At 40.2% G+C, this 22,384-nt stretch overlaps 1 long non-coding RNA gene across 1 annotated transcript in view; it reads right to left on the bottom strand.

The window, feature by feature from the left end:
- The window catches only part of LOC121020170 (uncharacterized), an 87,553-nt gene that overhangs the window by 17,523 nt on the left and 47,646 nt on the right, over nucleotides 1–22,384 (bottom strand). Inside the window, exon 2 of the long non-coding RNA XR_005785993.1 lies at nucleotides 16,345–16,392. This is a non-coding gene — a long non-coding RNA (uncharacterized LOC121020170). The remainder of the gene's footprint in view (nucleotides 1–16,344; nucleotides 16,393–22,384) is intronic.

Raw genomic sequence — 22,384 nt, 5'->3', positions numbered from 1 at the left:
TTGGACGCTTAACCGACTGAGCCACCCAGGCGCCCCTCAACAAGCATTTTTTGAAGTTACTGACCAAAGATGGTTGAGTAAAGATGTTTATTACACTCTTTCTCCTTAAAATCCACCATAAACAACTGACAAAAACTACAGGGGAAAAATAACCTCTGTCTTTAACAACATAAGAACATTTTCACAGAAACAATCACATGGAGTCACGTCTGCTGATTGAACATGGCTTAAAAAAAAAGATGGTTCCCCTTTTCTTGGAGGACGAAACACAAAAAAGCTGAAGTGACAGTCAAGGTAATGGTGAGTGGGTGTGAAGAGTTGCATGCACACACATCTAACACGTTGATAGTATAAGGTTGTTCCCTTCATAGTATCACGAGTTTTCCATCATTTAGTCCCCATATGTTAATTTGCATTTCAACTGTGGTATGTCCTGTCTGGCAGCAACTGGTTAACTGTCACGTCTTTTATCTTTCCTTGGACCTGTTGTGGACCTGCATCCAGCTTGCCTTGGAGTGAGGTCCTGGGCTATACAATGTGGACATAATTCGTGGGGGTGACTTTCAATTCTGCATAAACATCTAATTATATGTTTCCTTCTCTTTTCTTTCTCCACTGGCCAGGATGAACACAAACATGGAAGCATCAGAATTTAGCTATGAAAAATTACGGCACCAAACAATGGTCAGCAATTGGTGCCTAAACCATTTCTTAGAGAAGTTATTTGTGACTCAAGATAGCCTGTTTCAGACATCACGTGAGTAAGGGTACTATAGTGTTTGAACCATTATACAGTGGTGGGTTTATTTCATCAGTCAGGGTTACCTTATCTAATACAGTGTATGACTGTTCCCTTGCTTTGAAAAATGGAATTAAATACTTTCATCACAGGTAAGCCCAATATTAGACAAGCCTGGAATTCGTCTATGTGCTCTACTTTCTTTTCCTTTCTTGAACAGTTCATCCTAAATCCATAGGGTAGGGCTGACAACAACAGGTGTCCATGCCAGGTCAGGGAGAGAGCTTCAGTGTTCCAGAACAAGATGTCAGAGCCAGTATAAGCAGGAGAGGTAGCACCAGTGTGGGGGAGAGGAAGCCAGATCAGCTATGGGAAATTGGATACATATGGGGAGGAAGAAGAAAGAGCATGTGCATTGGTCACGAGGGGAGCCAAGGTTCTCATGGTCAGATAAGGGAGTTAAAATTACGAATGGAGAAGGTTTCAGTGAAGACTGTGGTATGGAAATAGAATCAGAGGCATCTTTAACCCACGATTTTTGATGCAGTCAGAGATCCAAAGAAATGAATGTAGATAGAAATGTATGCAGATATTCCCTAGTTCTGTTTAGTCAGAGGGCCTGGGAACAGTCCAATGAGCACATCGAGGGCCCAGGTTTTGGCTTCTATATACCACTCTTTATTAAGAGATACCAGGGCTCCTTGAGATAAAGAAAAAAAAAAAGGGGGGGCGGAGTCCAGGGCTAGGCTGGATCAGGAAAAGTACAAGATGAGTTAGTAATGTCTTGTGTCAGAAAGTGCCCAAATGATGAGAACATGTCAAAGGACAGTGAGGCTTATTTGGATGATCTAACACTGGTTAAACTGGGGACAGTTTGAACGAATTAGAAGCCATTGAGTGAAATGACAAACCATGAGGCCATATTGATCTAAATAAATCAAAGGAAAATGTTATGAGGAATAGGATATTTTCATAATTTGAAAGAACTGCCCTATGATACGTACTTACAAAGGGCAAATGAGTGCCTTTACAGTAAAGCATGAAAACATGTCACTTTAATGGAATGATCAAGTGACCATCATTGTTAACTGCACTAAAAAACGTTGTTCACCACAAGACAGGATCAAAGGGGAACATGTCATTACTTCTGGGATATTCCTGCCAAAGACACAAAGCTTGAACGGAGTCATGCAGACAGTCAGACAAACCCAATTTGAGGGGCATGCTGAAAAATAACTGGCCTTGTGAATTTCAAAATTATCAAGGTTGTAAAGGTCAAGGGAAAATCCGAGGAAATGCTCCGGATGAAAGACACAATCAAATGTCTCATGTGATTCTAGAATGTAATTTTGTTTTAATTTTTAATTTTTTATGGAATGTAATTATGTCTAAAGGAACATAATTGTGATAGTTGGCAAGGTTAAATAAGGTCTGGCAATTAGACCAACTTAATGGATCCAGGATAATTTTCTTACTGTGATGTAAGAGTTTCCCCATTTGTAGAAAACCAGTAGGGCATTTTCAGGATTAATGATGCATCAGAGTCACCACATTGACTCACAAATGTTTCTGGAAATTAAAAATAGTTCTTTACCCTACACTTGGGACATTCTGTATATTTGAGGGTTTTTTCTTAAGTTGTAAGGAAATGGACTATCACCTTCTTCTTGTGAGACTTCTGAAAATGATGTGGACCTCTTTTGCCCCCAGCAAGTTCACTGCCTGTATGGATGGGGATCCCACGCAGGTGGGGTAGTTGAGGGAGGCACAGAAAAATCTTGGTCAAAGTTAACTGTGAACTAGTATCTCCTTTCCTGCAGAGTGGAGGCTGATGCCCTCCATTGAGGAATGAGGGGCTGTGCCCTCCCAAAGCTGCATCGCTGCAGTTTTGTTAAGCCTTTGAGATTTTCTTTATTGGCCTTCATGATGGTCCAGAATGTCAATGCTTGATATTATTCTAGAATTACTATCTAATGCAACACATAGGAGAAAGAAAAAAAATAATCTATCTATGATACAAGAGGGTGGACTTATCTTCAGAAAGGTTAGATTTGTAACTAAACCCTAAGAGAATGACCCAGAAAAAAAAAAATGGAGACATTAAAATGTTGAAGTAAAATGGCTATTTATGGTATTGACACACAAGTTCAATAATTTCCCCACACATGAGTAATAATACGTTAGAGAACAAGCTAACAGATAACCCACATTAGCAAATAAGCAAAAAATAAAGTGCCTCAAAATTAACTTAACAAGCCATGTACAAACATATTTAGAGAAAATGTTGAAACATCATTGACATATATTAAATAAGAATTAAATAAGTGGAAAAACATGTTATTATTTTCTTGGCGAGGGAGCTCTGTATTGTAAAGATGTCAATCTCCCTAAATTAATTTGTAAATTGAAAGCAATTTCAATATCAATGCCAACAGGATTTCTTTGAGTATAAGAAAAGCTGGTTCTCTGAGTAGTGAGGAAGCATCAGCCCCTCCGGATACACAGATGGGTAATAAAGCTACATGTATCATAGGCACTTGGTATTGGCAGAGCAATAACCAGAGAGCAATCAACAGGACAAAGAGTCCATAAATAGATTGACACACAGAAGGGAATTTAGTGGATGACAAAGAGAATATCCCAAATGAGCGAGGAAGAGAGAATACACTTAAAGCTGTGAGACAGCGATGTGGCCATCAGAGGGTACAATACGTGCATGCACAAATAAGTGTATATACAATATAATTCTTCTTTTAAATGCTTCTTTATTTTGAGAGACAGAGAGAGCATCGGTGGGGAGGGGTAGATAGAGAATCCCAAGCAGGCTCCATGCCGTCAGCACTGAGCTCAGTGCAGGGCTTGAACTCACGAACGATGAGATCATGACCTGAGCTGAAATCAAGAGTTGGATGCTTAACCGACTGAGCCACCCAGGTGCTCCTATATAACTGTAGTTCTAAATAGTGTCTGTGTGTACATAGAGACGGTACATGGATAGATGAGATAGATGAAAGATAGATATATAGATTAGATATAGATAGGTAGGTAGGTAGGTAGGTAGATAGATAGATATTCCTATTTATCTACCTGTGCTTATTTTATTCATTATATAAATTTAAAAATGAGGGTAGAGATTCCAGAACGGAACAGGAAATTCAGTGATGAACTGGAGACAACTTTCAAAGCAAGACAGAAACTCCAGGTACTACACAGATTTACTGATTTGGCCACACATGAATTTATATTTTCTGCATTCAGACATATACTAGAAATGAAATCAAAGAACAAATTTTAAAAAATGTATCTCTTGGCCTAGGCCATCCTGAATTTGAACACAGGGATGCTTTCATTTGTGCATTTAATTATTTGGTATCATCAAAAGCCGACAGCATAGCACACGACATTAATGGTTGCTCCAGACACATTAAATTGATTATCAGTTCTGTTTATTAGAACTCTGTAAGTGGAAATATAAAAATTTTCTCCATATCCAGGCAGGAATTGATTCACTTATCCTTAGGAAGTAAACGAAATCCAAGTTCCCAGAATTCAGCTAAGCATGAACTTAGGGATACAGGAGGAAAAATAAATCAACACTATGAGAACTCATTCAAATTATAAGAAGGGATTCAAGTTATAGAATGCTTTGAATTCTATAAACTTTGGGGGTCTTTGGTAACAGCTATATGGAGACACAATTCACACACCATGCAACTCACCCATTTAAAAGCGCACAATTGAATGGTTTCTGGTATGTTCACAAAATTGCGCAACCACACAATAAATTTAAAGATATTTTCATCAGCTCAGAAAAACAGCCTGTATATTTTGCATGCAATTCCTCACCACCCCTCCCCTCCAATCCATGCAACCACTAATGCAGTTACTGTCGCTAAAGACTTGCTTACTGTAGACATTTCATATAAATGGGAGTCCCATAACATGTGCTTTCATGACTGGCTTCTTCTCATGGCATACTGTTCCCAAAGACTACTCATGTTACAGCAGGTGTCAGTACATCATTTCTTTCCATGGTGGACAGCCCATTCTATGGTTGGACCACATGTGGTTTTTTTTTTTACTTCATCCATGCATGGAAATGTGAGTTTTCCAACTTGCCTCTTCGTTTTCAAGAGCGCTTTGGCTACCATGGTGTGCTACAATTGCGTATGAATTTCAGAATCAACTTTCCCATTTCTGAAATAGGCCATTGGGGTTTTGATGAAATGGTAGTGAATCTGTAGATTGCTTTGGTGAGTATCATTCACCATAACAAGATGAAGTCTTCCAGATTGTGAACACAGGATGCCTTTCCACTTTCAACTCTTTACTTTCTTCCAGCAGTGTTTTCTAATTTTCAGAGTATGAGGTGTACTATTTTTTTTCACCTCTTTTTTTCTTTTTCAAGTTAAGTTGTACTTCTCTCATAGGATTTATTCCTAAGCATTTTATTATTTTCAAAGGAATTATGAATAGAATTGTTTTCTTATTTTCATTTTTGGATTATTCATTGCAAGTATATAGAAATTTGATCCATTTTTCTTATATTAAGCTTGCATCCTTAGAATTTTCTATGTACAAGATCATGACACCTGTAAATAAAAACGGCCTTTTGCTTTTCCTATCTGCATACCTTTTTAAAAAAGTTATTGAATTTATCAAAATAAACTGGACTTCCAATTTTTTTCTATCTGCATAACTTCCATTGCATTTCCTTTTCCGGCCAGTCTAGAATGTTCAAAACAATGTTGAACAGAAGTGTTAAGAGCAGAAATCCTGGCCATGTTCCTTATCTTAGGAGAAAGCATCCAACCTTTCACCATTAACTAAGATGCTAATGCTTGGTGTTTTGCAGATTTCCTGTGGGCGTTTTTTTGTTGTTGTTTGTTTGTTTTGTTTTGATTTTCTGTATATGTTGGAAAAGTACTACAACTGATTTAATGATCTATGTTCGAATTTTGACCTACATACTTCCTTTCATTCTGAAACATGTATAGCCCTGTGCCATATGCTACATAGTAAGTGGTCTTAAACTTGTGCTAATGGTAAACTGTGAATTCCCAAATACCTCAGGTAGAATTTAATATTTAGCAAACCTAAATTCGATTTTAGTGCTTCCTCCAAAATAAACACACAAAGAAAAACAGACAGAAGATTGATCCCATGGTACTCAAATACAAATTTTAAGTAGAATGCAGCAATATGAAAGTATTGGTAATCTTAGAATCGATTGAAAATATACGAAGAAAAGTGTCATTGTAAATGGTGCTGAGAAGCTCCATTCCGGAACTGGTCAGCTTCAGTTTACAAACAGTAATGTTGTCTCACAACTATAAAGCACTTGTCAGTTTACAAAGACCTTCTATAATCATTATCTCCTTGGTATCTTCCAATTTTGCGACAGGTCAAATGTGTATTCCTTTTCAGAGTGAGGAAACTGTGTTTCAGAGACATCTTAGGTTATGTGAATGCACACACTGCCCTAAGGGTGGTGCTTGTACTAAACATTAGGTTTCTCCCTTTGCTTTCCAGAGTTCCTCTCTGCACCTGGCATGATGTGTACAGAATTTTTAGTCACCATCACCTGTAGTTTCCACAGAAGGCAAAAACGGGAAAAGTTGATTTGGTTTAAAAAAAAACAAAACAAAAAAATGAAGCTCAGGAATTTAAAAGAGAATTTATTTATTTATTTATTTTTTTTTTAAATTTTTTTTTTCAACGTTTACTTATTTTTGGGACAGAGAGAGACAGAGCATGAACGGGGGAGGGGCAGAGAGAGAGGGAGACACAGAATCGGAAACAGGCTCCAGGCTCTGAGCCATCAGCCCAGAGCCCAACGCGGGGCTCGAACTCACGGACCGCGAGATCGTGACCTGGCTGAAGTCGGACGCTTAACCGACTGCGCCACCCAGGCGCCCCTTAAAAGAGAATTTAAATGTCCCATGACATCAGGATGGAAAATAAAAGCTATATTTAAAATATGAGGGGCTCCTGGGTGGCTCAGTCGGTTAAGCACCTTCAGCTCAGGTCATGAGCTCGTGGTTCATGAGTTTGAGCCCTGGGCCAGGCTCAGCTAAGAGCCTGGAACCTGCTTTGGGATTTGTCTCCCTCTCTCTCTCCGCCCCTCCTCTCACGCTCTGTCTCTCTCTCTCTCAAAAAATAAATAAAAATTAAAAAATAAAATACAAATATGATTATGGGCTGTTGGCACTAATTAATGTTAATTTATTTTTGCCATTCAGATGCTTCACTGAGGTGAGTTCATTGATGTGTGATGCTGATTCAAAACTTTTCTACATACATATTTTAGGTAAAAATGCTCCAATTTTGAGGATGGGGTTCCAGTTTCTCAACGGTTTGAAATGCACAGTCCATAATTAAAGCAATTTAAAAACATTTAAAGAGATAGGACATCTCCAGTGTGGGTTACCTAAATTTCAGGATATTGCCCTGTGTATTCTGTTTCAAGATCCATAGATCCTATGAAAGAATTCTAAAATATTAAAAAGAGAAAGGGTTTTTTTTTTTTTAGAATTTTCCTTGTAAAGATGGGATTTCATGAGTTCCAGTGAGCTCCAAAGCAAAAATGGTCCACCCAGTCAATAAAAAAGGGTTTGAAAATGAATTATTATTATTATTATTATTATTATTCATTTATGAGGGAGGGATTTTCAGACTTCAGGCCCATATCCACATTTTCCTGCTATGTCACCATGTGCCCTGGGCACAATTACAATGTATGCCACACTCTGGGAGTCCTGTTCTGTCATTGTAAGTTTGTTTGTTTATTTTCAGAGGGAAGAGTATGAGCAGGGGAGGGACAGAGACAGAAGGAAAGACAGAATCCTAAGCAGGTTCCATGTTGTCAGCGCAGAGCCCAACACAAGGCTCAAACTCACAAACTGAGAGTTCGTGACCTGAGCCGAAACCAGGGGTTGGATGCTCAACTGACCGAGCCACCCAGGGGCCTCCTGTTCTGTAATTTTGAGAAGCCTCAGTGACAGCCAATGGGGTCATGCTCCCACTGACAGTGAACTCATAATGTGCAGTGTAAATATGGATTGCCACATATTTGAGCAACTCAGCTCACAGCAATGTCTGTTGTACTTGAGAAAGTACATCGGGACAGGTGATGAGTCACACCTGCACTGCAAGTTGGCTTGGCAGTGTGATGTCTGAGCTGGTCAGAGAAAATAAAAGGCAAAGTTGGCGAATATTCTAGTTTATTCTGTGGGTCTTGCCCGTGGTATGCTTACTTCTTGGCATACTTAAAGGCATGCTAAGCGTTAGGTTAAGGGAAGCTTAGAGGATGTTTTGATCAGAATGCTCCAGAAAAACAGAACCAATAGTGTGTGCGTATGTGTATAGTATATATATTAACATTAAATCCTGGTGGCACCCATGGGAAATAAGAACATATAAGCGTGTCTGATGGGTTGTTATGAACATTCTGGAAGGAGATATGGCGATACATAGCAAAGGCTTTAGATAAAGGACTATCCTTTGACAATCAGTTCCATTCCTAGAAACACACTGGAAGCAATCATTGGTGTGTGCAAAAATTTAATTGTGTGTTCTCCCAAGTTCTGTTCATTAACAGTGAAGAGATGGCCGGAAACTAAATGCCCCAAATGGAGAATTGATAAAAAGAAAAAGAAGCTGAATTTCAGTGCAGCTATTTCAAGATGGTACTCCAGGGGTGCCAAGGTGGCTCAGTTGGTTAAGCCTGCAACTCTTGGATCTCAAGGTTCATGGGATCCAGCCCAGAGTCGGGTTCTGGGTACACAGCACGGATCCTGCCTGGGATTCTCTCTCTCCTTCTCTGCCACTCCCCAACTCGCTCTCTCTCTCAAAATAAATAAACTTTAAAAAATTAAAAAAAAAATTAAGATGGCATTCTAGGATAGGTTATAACAACACAAGTTAAAATATTCGGCAGATATAAATACAGCTACAGATATAGATAGATAGATAGATAGATAGATAGATACAGATATATCTCTATAGAAATAACTAAAAGGATATATACTCAATAGGAAATGATGGTATGATTACGGGTAATTTATGCTTCCTTCTTTGCACATTTCTGTATGTATCAAATATTTTAGTAAACAACAACAAAAAAGTAACTTTCCAGTGGAGAATCCCAACAATACCACCCGGGTCAGGCAATCAAACTCAACCCCAACAGTGCTGTGATGTTACTAGAACGTGCCCTTGTTAGGATGTGACAAAAATGATCCTTTGTCTCTTGTCTTTCTTGTGAAAACCCACAACCCCAGGTGAAACAGGAGAAAAGTATTCCCACGAATCCCGATTGAGTGATATTGTACAAAATACCTGAGCACTCCTTGTTCACACCGTCCAGCTCAAAAACCAACCAAAGTCTGGGGAAACCGTCAGAGCCAAGAGAGAGCTAAGAAAACATGAGGAGTGAATCGAATGTGGCATCCAGGTGGGGTCCTGGAGTGGCAAAGGGATGTCAGGGGATATGAAATAGGGAATAAGGACATTGGAGTGCAGAAGGCCTTTGAGTTAGTGTTGTGTGTATAGAGATGATGTCTGTGGAGGGGAGAATTCACCAAGGCGAGTCTGTTTCCTGGTGTAGACTGCGTCAGTCTCTTCATCCACATCTGCCACTTCCCCCGTTGAGAAAGATGCATAATGGGTGGTCTCATCTGAGGTAAAGACTTTTCTCGGAGCCTAGGCACCTTGGCTACTCTAGGCATTGTTGATGAGCATCTAGTCTAGACTGTGTCAAATCTCACGTGTCTCCTTCACCCATAAACAGCTCCTCGCTCTAAGCCTTCTGGCATTTCTGTGGGGAATGCTTCTCATACCCTGTAATGGTCATTTCTGAGAACATATCCCAGAGGAAGAGACCTGCCCTAACCTTCCTCTGGGCTGGACAGGACTGAGGCTCAGGTGTTTCTCTCACCTGCCCACTGAGTGTAAGTCCCGGCTCCCGGTGATGTCACAGAGCTGGGGTTCAGCTCTTTTGTGACACCAGGGGTTTCCCTGGGATGGGCCAAGATGCTTACCATTATGGTGGGCACCTTCATTCAGCTACAGTGTTGACTATGAACAGTTAACAGAGAGTTTCTAAAGCAATTTCCGGAAAAGCTTTGCTCCCACATGGTGCCAATTTCTATCCCAATCAGCCATAGAGGTAAGGGTGTTCTTTTCCCCTTAAACCACATTTTTTAAAAACTGTTAGTATTTTCTGGCCATTTATTTTTTGGTTGGAAGGTCTGACAGCTGCATTTTTTTCCCTGACAAGGTTTTTCTGGTTTACCTAACACAGTTGGGTTGGGATAGAGCCCGCAGAGCAGCTGTGGGCTCTTGGTGGCCCGTGTTTAGGGCAGCAGGAATCAATGACAGCGCGAAGGTGGATCATTGGGAAGGGAGAAGCAATCAGCTATCGGGAAATGGAGAGAATATTGGGTATGCTTCAGGGGAACGGACTTCAGTCCTCTGTCTACACCTTCACGGTATCTTGGGACCAGTAACTGTGAACAGTTTCACTTCTGGCTCTGATATTTTACGGCTACAACTCCAGATGACAAAATTCACAAAGATGCCAGAGATTCGCCGTGCCAAGGGGCTAGTTCAATACTTACTGGGTCAAAAAGGCTGTGTAGTGGCATTATCAGGCGATCTGGATTAGCTACTCATTATCTGTACCTTGAGGGCTGATTATGTGACAGATGAGTGGATTTGAAATTGTGTCAGTAGAGGAAGAGAAGTGTGAAAGGTGGGGGGATGAGTTAGGCAATCATGGGCTTTGCTCATTCAGCAAAAACAGATCACAAATCTTCTCTGTTAGGAGTCAGGGTGACATTGAAGGAACCGGAGGGAGACAAGAAGAGAAAGAAAGCGAAACAGGGGAAGCACCGGGTAGGAAGGTGAGGAGGAGATTTTGTGGTCTGTTCAAAGAGTCACATTTGCTGCCCATGGGCCTGACAGCAGGATTCGTGCAGAGGAGGTAGGGCCCCAAGGTCAACCAGTAGGACAGGTCAGATCAGAAGAGACAGAGGATGCCATCCTAAGGAACTGAATGGATGTTTCGCAGGTAATGGAGAACTTAAGTGTATGAGCCGTGATAATTAGAATTGTGTTAAGGTTTCCGGTTGAGGGGCATCTGGGCTGCTCAGTTGGTCAAGCATCCAACTCTTGGGTTTCGGCTCAGGTCGAGATCTCACCGTTTGTTGGATCGAGCCCCATGTCAGGCTCCACACTGACAGCTCAGAGCCTGCTTGGGATTCTTGGTCTCCCTCTCTCTCCCTGACCCTACCCCACTCTCTTTCTCTCAAAAATGCATAAATAAATAAAACGTTAAAAAATTATTAAAAAAATAAAAGGTTTCTGGCTGATACATAGAAGATGTATTTAAGAACTGGGGGCCCCCCCCCCCCGATAGAGTGAACCAGCAGGAGAGGGGCAGAGGGAGAGACAGGATTCTAGGCAGGCTTAGTGGAGCCTGATGTGGGGTGCGATCCCATGACTGTGGGAGAATGACCTGGGCCCAAGTCAAGGGTCAGACGCCCAACCCACCGAGGCACCCAGGCACCTCTCATGTAAGAACTTTAAAGGCAGACCGGAACAAATGGAAACAAAGTAATGTAAATAATACTGGGAGTGAATGCATTAGAGAAAAGAGTATTTTTACAAAATCATGCTCGATATGATTTTCTAAGGAGCAAACAACAAAATATAATGTCAAGTATATAACTATGAAAGGCATTTAAAAAACTTAGAGAGAGTGGGGCGCCTGGGTGGCGCAGTCGGTTAAGCGTCCGACTTCAGCCAGGTCACGATCTCGCAGTCCGTGAGTTCGAGCCCCGAGTCAGGCTCTGGGCTGAGGGCTCAGAGCCTGGAGCCTGTTTCCGATTCTGTGTCTCCCTCTCTCTCTGCCCCTCCCCCATTCATGCTCTGTCTCTCTCTGTCCCAAAAATAAATAAACGTTGAAAAAAAAAATTAAAAAAAAAATAAAAATAAAAAACTTAGAGATATCTAAAAGCAGTGAAAAATTATATATAGTCAAATACAGAGAAAGTAATACTTATGAAAGATATATACTTATATATAGGATAGGAAGAAAATCCTATCCACTGTTTCATAACCAAGTGTTATATATATAAAACATTTGATATGTAACATATTATATATACAACTTGGCATGCATAATATAAGTTATAACATATACGAGGTGAAAATGAGAATGAATGGGAGTATTATTCTTGCAAAAACATAATTTATCAAAACTGACTAGAGAAGACGTAAAAATCTTAGACCAATCGCTCCAGCAGACATTGAGAAAGTTGCCAAACGATTATGCCATAAATGTAATGAGTTGTTTTAAATTCTGATGAAACACAGGATTCCTGTGCATTTATAATTTTCTAAGAACAGAGAAAGAAATTAGGACAATAAAAGAAACCATATGTCATTACCTAGTAGGGTTCCTTTCAGGAATGCAAGGCAGGTCAACATGATGAAATCCAAATGTATAACTCATTGTATTAGGGGAACACAGGAGAAAGAGTAAGCATTTCTTTTCATAAATTAGATAATTTAGATACATTATTAGATAATTAGATAAATTAGATTGGATAAAAATCAATATCGATATCTAAGAATAAGTGTTACTAAAATAGCAAGAGAAAGAAATTTCCTTGCATGATTTAAAAAAGAAAAAAGTTATTTCAGGGGCGCCTGGGTGCTTAGGTGGTTAAGTGTCCAACTTTGGCTCAAGTCATGATCTCATGGTTTGTGGGTCTGAGCCCCGCGTCGGGCTCTGTGCCCACAGCTTGGAGCCTGGAGCCTGTTTCGGATTCTGTGTCTCCCTCTCTCTCTGCTCCTACCCTGCTCGTGCCCTGTCTTTCTTTAAAAATAAATAAACATTAAAAACATTTTTTTTAAGTTACTTTAAAAGTATAGCTATGCTGAAGGTAAAACATTCGGTATTTCCCCTTAACCTCCACCAAGGACATGACAACATTCCTCACTGAAGTTTTGCTGACCGTTTGCCTGCAGAAAGATCATATTTGATGGGAGGAGGCAAAATTGTTGATATGTGAACATGCTCTGAGATTTGCCCCTAAGGGTCAATTTAAAATAAACAATATTCAAAATTATAAAAGTTCATTATGAAGCCCAGGGATAAAACAGTAACTGTGTTAAAAAATTGTTACTGTTGACTGCATTAAAACAGAAAGTCAATATGGTTTTTACGTCCAAACCCTAACCAGTTAGGAAACATAATTTTACCATGTTGCTAGCAAAGTAGCTACAAAATGAAAATAGAGGGGCGCCTGGGTGGCTCAGCCGGTTAAGCTTGATCTCAGCTCAGGACTTGATCTCGGGGTCATGGGTTCAAGCCTCACATTGGTCTCCATGCTAGGCATGAAGCCTACTTAAAAATAAATAAATAAAAATAACCAAATAAAAACGTCATAATAGGAGCAAAATTAATGAGAAAGTCTCTGGATCTATATGAAGAATGATGGATTTCTTTACTCATACAACTTCAAAGTCCAGGGGCAGGGCTCCTCTTTTTTTTAATGTTTATTTTTATTTTTATTTAAAAAAAATTTTTTTTTCCAACGTTTATTTATTTTTGGGACAGAGAGAGACAGAGCATGAACGGGGCAGGGGCAGAGAGAGAGAGGGAGACACAGAATCGGAAACAGGCTCCAGGCTCTGAGCCATCAGCCCAGAGCCCGACACGGGGCTCGAACTCACGGACCGCGAGATCGTGACCTGGCTGAAGTCGGACGCTTAACCGACTGCGCCACCCAGGCGCCCCTAATGTTTATTTTTGAGAGACAGAGAGCACGCGAGAGTGGTGGTGGGGGGGGGGGGGCGGGAGAGAGGGGGACAGAGGCCCCAAAGTGGGCTTTGTGCTGATAGCATTGAGCCCAACGCAGGGCTCAAACTCACAAACCGTGAGATCATGACCTGAGCCAAAGTCTGTCACTTAACCGACTGACCCACCCAGGCACCCTGGATTTATGATTTTTTCAATTCATACATTAAACTATTTTTCAAGTTTATTTATTTTGAGAGAGAGCATGCAAGCAGGGGAGGGGCAGAGGGAGGGAGAGAGAGAGAGAGAGAGAGAGAGAGAGAGAGAGAGAATCCCAAACAGACCCCACACTGTCAGCGAGGAGCCTGATGTGGGGCTCGATTGCACAAACCCTGAGATCACAACCTGAGCCGAAATCAAGAATTACATGCTTAACCAACTGAGCCACTCAGGTGCCCCGAAGGATGGATTTGTTAAACTTACTCGGAGGACATTGAAAAATGAAATGATTTAATAGAAAGCACTGACTAAATATGGAGACATAGCTCATGCTGGTCTGGAAAGACTTAAATCATAAAGATAAATTCCGGTTGACACAATTTAATGCAAATTCATTCAAAATATCAAAGGTTTAACTTGAAGAAATACTTGAAAGTTCTTTTGAATGAACACATTTTGTAGATTTTTTCAAGTAAGTTTTGAAACATACAAGAGACTTTTTTTCAGATATTGAGATGTTTTATAAGGTTAAAATAATATGTTGAAAACTCCAGGAAGAGGGCATACTTACTCCATATAGACGCTTGTACAGACATATAGCAGGATATTCTGAACCCACACTAAGAGCGATAGAGATATAAGTGGACAAGAAGGAAACTCAGAATGTATTAAGTGAACAAAACAGTTAAAACACAGTTTGTACAGTGTTGGCCAATTATGATTAAAAACGCATATATACCCAAGAGCGTATTTACAAAGGGGTAACTGAACGTCTGGAAGGTTATATGTGAAAATGTTAACAATGGTTACATCTGAGAAATGTCAAATAAGCTAAATTTTAATTGCTGACTGTGGCTTCTCAGCACCATGCAAACTAGAGAGAAGACAGAGTAAAAAGCGAGAAGCAGCCTCTAATTTTGCCAATTTGTTCTTTATTTTTAAACATTTTTTTTTTCCCAAAGTTTTTATTTATTTTTGGGACAGAGAGAGACAGAGCATGAACGGGGGAGGGGCAGAGAGAGAGGGAGACACAGAATCGGAAACAGGCTCCAGGCTCTGAGCCATCAGCCCAGAGCCCGATGAGGGGCTCGAACTCACGGACCGCGAGATCGTGACCTGGCTGAAGTCGGACGCTTAACCGACTGCGCCACCCAGGCGCCCCAATTTGTTCTTTATTAATGGATTGATGGAACACCATTGACGGGGTGGAAAGGCAGGGAGAGGACGAACTGATGAGACTCTCAAACAAATTCACCGACTATTTTCAAAAGCCTGGGCCCCAGCCCACTAGACGATGTTGGGAAACGCATAAGCTTCAATCAAAGGGCTTATTCGATTGTGCCCATACCTTGACATTAGCCCAGGGAGACCCATCACAGAATCGTGACCTCCAGATATGTAAAGGAATAAATTCGTGTTGTTTCAAGCCAAGTAGTTTCATGGTGATTGGATACGGGAGCAAAAGAAAACTAGCAGTTTCCTTCTCTGATGGACTATTTCTGTCCCTCTGTGGGAAAAGTCCCATTTCTGTAAAAGAGCAAAACTCTAGCAGATCAGTCTTGATAAGGACTGGCCATTTCCATACCTCCAGATAAATAGCATCAAGCTTGTCCTGACCAGTGATGCTCTGATGGCCAATTTCTTGGATACAAGCCCAGATTAGGATTCTCTGGGGCCAACAGGTACAGAAACGTACTGTCCTTGATGGGCCCTTGAAGCACACCAGATCTCTTTATTAAAGATGAAATATTTTAATACCGAAAGTGGTATGTTAGAAGAGGCAACATACATTCCCTTTAACATGTAAGCAAACCTTATGCATTCTTTTTTCTTAATAGTTACAAAACCTCTGAAAATTTCTATACATGCTGTTTCTTTCGCAGATAGTCTTGGCTATAGATTTATGTGTTTCTAAAGCAAGGGAAGGCTTCTCTTTATACTAAAGTCACCGTCCCCCCTTCGTCCTGTAATGCACATATGTATGTGTCGGTAATTCGTATTGGCCAAGACCAAGAAGAAGAGAATTGACACTTTCCAACTGGTAATTAATTCCTGCACATACACAAAAAAAGGTTAGGAAATTGGAAATGATGAGCTGGACAGACTATGGTACACAACAGCAGTTCTCAAATTGTGGTCTCCAGACATCTCCATTGAGATGTCCTGGAAACTGGTCAAAAAAAGTGAAGTGCCCGGTCCCATCCCAGACTTGCTGAGCAGAAACCATAGTAGAAGCAACCACCCTGGCTATTAAGCAGGTAGGTGTAATTGTCTGAAAGACACAGCTCAAACACATCATCCACGGTTTGGGTGGGATCGTGGCAGGAAAGAGAAAATTAGTACCAAGTCTACACCTTTCTTCTTAATTTTTTTAATGTTTATTTGTTTTTGAGAGAGAGAGGCAGAGAGAGAAAGGGACAGAGAGGATCTGAAGTGGGCTCTGTGCTGACAGCAGACAGCTCGACACGAGTCTTGAACCCACAATCCATGAGATCATGACCTGAGCCAAAGTAGGACTCTCAACCAACTGAGCCACCCAGGCACCCCCAGGTCTAAAATTTTCAAGTCTTACACTCACCCACGTCCCAGAAATGGATGCCGTCCTGGAGTCTCTTCTTTCTTTGTCCTTAAAAAAAAAAAACAAAACAAACAAAAAATACGCTATTTACACATCTTTGATTATTTGCTCCAATTGTTAATGAAAAATAAAGGAGAATTAATTAATAACATCCTCAATTCAATGATAATTTCACAGATTTGAAGAGTGTCCTCACTTTTTTTTTTTTAGAAATATCATTTTTATCTGTCTCATGTCTACTAGCCAGCTGCTTACAAAGTATTAGAGAGAATATGCGGCTCACAGACACATTATTATATTTTCAAAGGAAAAATGGTGAGCACCCATGTATACAAAGCAATTTTGGGAATTCATGAGGGTTTCATTTTAAATGTAAATCAACAGATTATGGAAGCAGTCTGGACTTGGTACATTTTTATTCTTAATCTGTTATCTTGTTTCTGAATGTCAGTATTGTTTTTGAATTTGTTTTGTCTCCTGTCTTTTGTAAACACGTTACTTCTCTTCCCCTTTGCTTTTCCATGGCCGATCTGTTGGGTGCTTTTTATGCTTTAGCTGTTAATTTGTTTCATGTCAAAATAACCTTACCACATAATTCAGGACCCCACGTGGTTTGGGCTTTGAATTAATAGGATTATTACTAAATTTCCATTTCACTTTAGGGTGTCAGGATGGAAGCAAAGAGTGTTTCAAAATCAAACATGTTTTGTGACCATTCCTTTTAAAACCTCGTCTTGAGTATTCTGCATGTGATAGGTAGATAAATTGGCTCCTTAATTGAAGAATACAGGTACATATTTTACCATCAATTACAAATAAAGCCTTGCAATGCACATTTAGGCCAGTATTTGGAAGAAGTAAAAGAAATATCCAGGCTATTCATCATGAATCCTTTATAGCAAAGTCAGTGAGAAAAATTAAAAAAACATTCATAAAGGCAGTGACACCTCCCATTAGTAGACAAATATGTCCTGAAGATACTAAGGTCTTTATACTCTACTCACCATGCCCCTCACTTAAGAAGAAATGCACGTAAGGCATGTATGGATCTTGTTGGTTTTTAAGGCCTTGTTATGGGACCAGTTCTTAGGCCAGTAACATTCTCATTGCCTGGGAGCTTGTAGAAGATGCAGAATTTCAGGACCAAACCCATGCCTAGGGCGGACTCTGCACCTGAACAAGTTTCCAGGGTGACTCATATATCCATTACAATATGACAACTAGCACTCAAGGAAAACCATTTCCTAAAACACTGAAGATCTGGGGATCCCATTTTTAAATGTTATTTATTTATTTTGAGAGAGAGAGAGAGAGGGAGAGAGAATCCCAAGCAGGCTCCACACTGTCAGCATAGAATGTGACACGCCTCAAACCCACAAACCACAAGACCATGACCTGAGCTGAAATCAAGAGCCTTCCACTCAGGTGTACCTGGGGGTCCCGTTATTAAATATCCTACTCGCGATGCTACTAGTGAAGAAAATGTCCTGCATGTTAAACCCTCATCTGTCTTCGGTGTGAAGATGTGTGGGTAGTGAGTCAGGGATGGGGGAGGAACTTTGGTCACGATGCTGCTACAAGAAAGCAAGGCTTTTGCCCTTCGGAATCCCAGCCAGGTGGCTCTCCCTGTTGGACATGTGGACTCTAGTAAGAGGAATATGGTGCCCTCTTCTACCCTCGGCTACTTCCTGATCAAAAGACGGGGCACCCCAATTTATTTTTGATCTCTTTTAAGAAATGCAGAAAGAGAGAAATCTCTAAAGGCATTCATCCTAATTTCTGTCTCTTAAAAAATCCATAATTCATTATTGCATTAGCTTCATAAATGTCTACTTTTAAAGGAGTAGGAAGAAAATCCTATTCTTCAATGTTTCATATCTAAAGAATATGATCTGCAAGAAAAAAAAATCATTCCTCGGATACTTAAAAGCAGCTCTCCTTATGTTAATTATTGAAGTAAAGCATGCCTTCCTATATAGCCACTGGTGATCATTTCTCTCCACAAATTGTGGAAGAAAAAAAAATCCACTCTGGTAAACGCCTTAATTTGATGTCTTTGGTTCCCAAAAGGATCAAATTCCAATGCATTGCAAGGAAGGTATTTATTCTCAGTGTTGTGGCATCCCATTTATTTATGCGTTTGCTGTGCCTCCTACCTGTTTCTCATGCCTACAAATCAATCAAGGTGTTATCATGGAAGCACTTTCTCTAGAGGCTGTGTTTATATTTGTTACAGGGATTTGACTTGACACAGTTGTGGGGTGGTCTGAGCAGCCTTTCTCAGGCTCTCGTCCTTGTGCTTGTTGCTGCAGCTGGAAGTCCACAGAGCAGGTGGCCACGAAGGGACAGCTGATGTTAACGGGAAGAGATCTGGGCAGGCTGCAACTCACAAGCATGAGTGAAGTTGGACAGAAACTTGGGTCCATTATTGTTGCCTCTAACCTTTGGTGAAAGCATCCTGCAGAATCCATGGCCGTTGATCGTGCACCTGCACATGCACCCCGAGCCTGTGTGCTGCAGAAGCCAATAAAGGAGCAGGGAAAGGAAAATACACACAACTGCTTCACACCAAGGTGAGTCAGTAAATCAGAGGCAACCTGCAAAATGGCGGCTGCTTCTCTCCTACCCTCCTAATCCCTCGAGGATCTCCTTGGTGGAGATTCACATATCGGAAGGGGATTTCTGGAATCTGTGATTCAGCAAAGCCAAGGGGACACATTCCAAAGGCATATCCACCTTCTCCTCTCCATGACGTAGCTCATGTAGCATCTAATGACCAAGAGCTTGAGATTGGTGAATCTGAACTTAGTTAAACCCAGACTTCCTGGCTGCAAGTCAAGTGACTTTCCACAAAGCAAACAACATGAAATGTCCAAAAACGTGTCCTATTCTGTGACCCTGCTTTCCTAACTCAGGTGTCCAGTTTTGATCGTCTGATATAATGCACTAGAACTAATGTCTCCTCTGAATCCATAAGCATTCTGAAACAGGGTGATGTTATTGTGTATCCACTGAATGAGACTGATAAAGAAGTAAACGAGGTAGCAGGATAAAGCTTCATATGCAAAGGGGTTCAAGACAAAAAGTGGTCGACTAATCATACTGCTATCCCCAGCGGTTCCCACGTTTGGATTGTACCATTGCAGTTGTGGAAACTGGCCACCACTGTGTCCTACCTTCCTTGGAAAAACACCCGGTTTCAAAGAGACAATCTTAGGAACGGTGCTCCCCTGAATCTAATCAACCTTGAGTTTCTGCACACTAACCTATTTCTTCCATCCCATCACTTAATGTTTGCCTTTTAAGCTCATGTTTATCCGTTTCCTCTAAAAAAAAAGAAAGAAAGAAAGAAAGAAAGAGAAAAGAAAAGAAAAGAAAAGAAAAGAAAGCTCTTTCTTTTGTTAGTAGCTGGAGGCTGATAATTACTCTATGTATTTAGTAGCAAGTATCATTAGAATTCTGAATTAAAAATAAGATTAATGATTTAATTTCAATCTTGTCAGGATGACCCATTTAAAAAAATACTGATGTGATATACTGCTATAAAAGATTTAAGCATAATTTATTGATAAAACCATTACAACTGCAATGAGAGAGCTATTTGTCTACATAATGGTTCCTGAAATCACAGATAGTACTTTCCCATTATTTCACTGCAACATTATAATTCCTTTTTGGAGTTACCATTTTCTCTTTCTTTCTTTCTTTTTTTCTTTCTTCCTTCCTTCCTTCCTTCCTTCCTTCCTTCCTTCCTTCCTTCCTTCCTTCCTTTTCTTTCTCTCTCCCTTTCTTTTTCTTCCTTCCTTCCTTCCTTCCTTCCTTCCTTCCTTCCTTCCTTCCCTTTCTCTCTCTCTCCTTTTTCCTTCCTTCCTTCCTTCCTTCCTTCCTTCCTTCCTTCCTTCCTTTTTAACAACCACATATGGTGCCTCTGTTCTAAGCCTCTTACAAATCCCAGCTCAATTCATCCTCACCACAATCCCATAAGGTAGCACTGTTGTTCTTCTTACATTATGCCTAAGGAAATGGAGGTGTGGAAAGTTTTGGTAACTTCTCCAGTGGAACACAGCAGGTCAGTTTTGCAGCTATGATACAAACATAGATTCTGGTTCCAAAACCTACCTTCTAACCACTGATATGCATTGCTTTTCCATTATAGAAAATCCAGGGACAACTTGTTTCACTTGGGTTGGAGACAGTAGCAGATGCACCTTTGCATTTGGGAAGGCAGCCAGGTAACAAAATTATTGGCATAAAAACTGCTCAATATTTCTCATGGCCAGATAAAATATTATAGATTTTCTCATAACAAGGAATTATGTAACCCTGGATGTCAAAAGTTCACTTAAGACCTTCTGCTTCTGGTGAAGCAGCAGTAACAGGGAATCATCTTCTTGACAAAACAAAACAAAATGTAAAACAATGGTTTTCAAGACATTAGGTATCAGTCCATTGATGACAGTTATTCCAGAAAGATGGATAATGAATGATGGGAACACTATCATTGAACAGCTGCTGTATTAAGAGAGATTCTAGGCAGTGGTTTCAAGAACGAGAACCCAAGCAGGACCAGGCAGGCTCCTGGCTTGAGGTGATGGATCCCAGAGGATACAGAACAAGGCAGTTAGGAATTTCAGGACAGATTGTGCAGAAAAGAATGCTACACAGAGAACCCCAAAGAACGGGAGAGTACCCTCGTGGAATAATTAGCAAATTACTAATCAATGCATACACATAACCTGTACAGTCATGATACTATGTAAGGGTGGGATATAACCATCCAAAGAATGAGAACACTGCTCAGGGGTCACAGAGGACTATAAGCGGTGCCTGATTCCACCCTCCAGAAGGAAAGAAATCTCATAGCATAGAAAACATTGCATAAAGTCTTCAGGAATATTCCAGCTCAATAAGGAAGAAATCATTCTTCACATCCTGAGCACTGCTCAGGTCTTGCTACCAAACCTTATTAGCCAGACTAGAAGAGATAAATCTCCTTCCAAATAGCTTAACTAAATCCCAAAAGAAAGCCAATGAGTTTTTATAGGAATAAAAATACCCAAACCCAAAGTGGTAAGATGCACAACATTCTACATTGAAATATTAACATACTTGAAGTATAGCAACAGAAACTATCAAAAAACAAAATATGGAAAGAGAACAAATAAAAATGAAAAAAGCATAAGTGAACTAAAATATATCATCAAGTATCCTAATATGTGGGTGATTAGAATGGTCAAAGGACAAGAAAGAGGCCACAAAAAATTTTGAATTTAGAGTTGTCAGAAATTCCCAAAACTTAAAAAAACCCACAAACCTCTAAGCCTAGAGATCCAAGAATCTCAACAAACTCTAAGTGTAAGAAATATAAGAAAAAATTTGCCAAGGCACAGCATAATCAAATTGCTCAAAACCAGTGATAAAGATAACATCTGAATAAGCATCTAGATTAAAAATACATTTTATACAGATGGGTAAAGATAAGAATAACTTTAGGTTTCTTGTCAGTAACAATTTAAAAAAGATGGTGAAGGGCACCTGGGGGCTCAGTAGGTTAATCATCAGACGGGCTCAGGTCATGATCTCATGATCTGTGAGTTTGAGCCCCATATCAGGCTCAGTGCTGACGTCTTGGAGCCTGGAGCCTGCTTCAGATTCTGTGTCTCCCTCTCTCTCTGACCCTCACCCACAAGCTCTCTGTCTCTCTCTCTCAAAAATAAATAAACATTTAAAAAATTAAAAAAAAAGAAAGATTGTGAAGAAAAACATTTAAGCTTAAAAAAAAAAAGTCACCTAGATTTCTATACCCAGCAAAAATATCTTTAAAGTAGCTATAGGTGAAGAAAACACATTTTCAGACATATGAAACCCTGAAGAACTCATGACCAGCACACCTGTACCACAATAAATGTCCAAAGAATTCTTTTAGCCAGAACAAAAACAGTATTAGATGGGTATTTGTTTCAATGTTTATTTATTTTTGGGACAGAGAGAGACAGAGCATGAATGGGGGAGGGGCAGAGAGAGAGGGAGACACAGAATC

The sequence above is a fragment of the Herpailurus yagouaroundi genome, unplaced genomic scaffold (assembly GCF_014898765.1).
Source record: "Herpailurus yagouaroundi ecotype Mexico unplaced genomic scaffold, PumYag 248, whole genome shotgun sequence".
Taxonomy (NCBI): domain Eukaryota; kingdom Metazoa; phylum Chordata; class Mammalia; order Carnivora; family Felidae; genus Herpailurus; species Herpailurus yagouaroundi.
The sequence above is the reverse complement of the archived record's forward strand: the minus strand, read 5'-3'. Positions and strand labels throughout refer to the sequence as shown.